The following is a 347-nucleotide window of genomic DNA, read 5'->3' as shown; positions in this document are numbered from 1 at the left end:
GTTACAAAGCATAATGGTGATACTAATTTCATACTATAAAGCAATAATTTTTTACCGTTTTACTACTACAGGTCCTTCTCGGGGATGGGACGGCTCCGTTATCCAGTCTTCTTTCAGATGATTAAAATTTCCTCCTGCATGAATAAAAAGGATGACCCAAAAATTTCACTAGTCTATATAAACTAAATCCATATACACATAAACAGATTTTTAAACAGGGAAAGACCTCCATTCAGTTCTTAGAAACGTTAAAACAAGAGATGGCCTTCAGCTAAAGAAGCATTGATATCGACTGAGCATGTCTTTGTAATAAAGATTACCAAGGACATAAAATAAAAATAGTGATA

Source organism: Penaeus monodon, chromosome 28 (assembly GCF_015228065.2).
Source record: "Penaeus monodon isolate SGIC_2016 chromosome 28, NSTDA_Pmon_1, whole genome shotgun sequence".
Lineage (NCBI taxonomy): Eukaryota > Metazoa > Arthropoda > Malacostraca > Decapoda > Penaeidae > Penaeus > Penaeus monodon.
Note: the sequence above shows the minus strand (reverse complement) of the source record.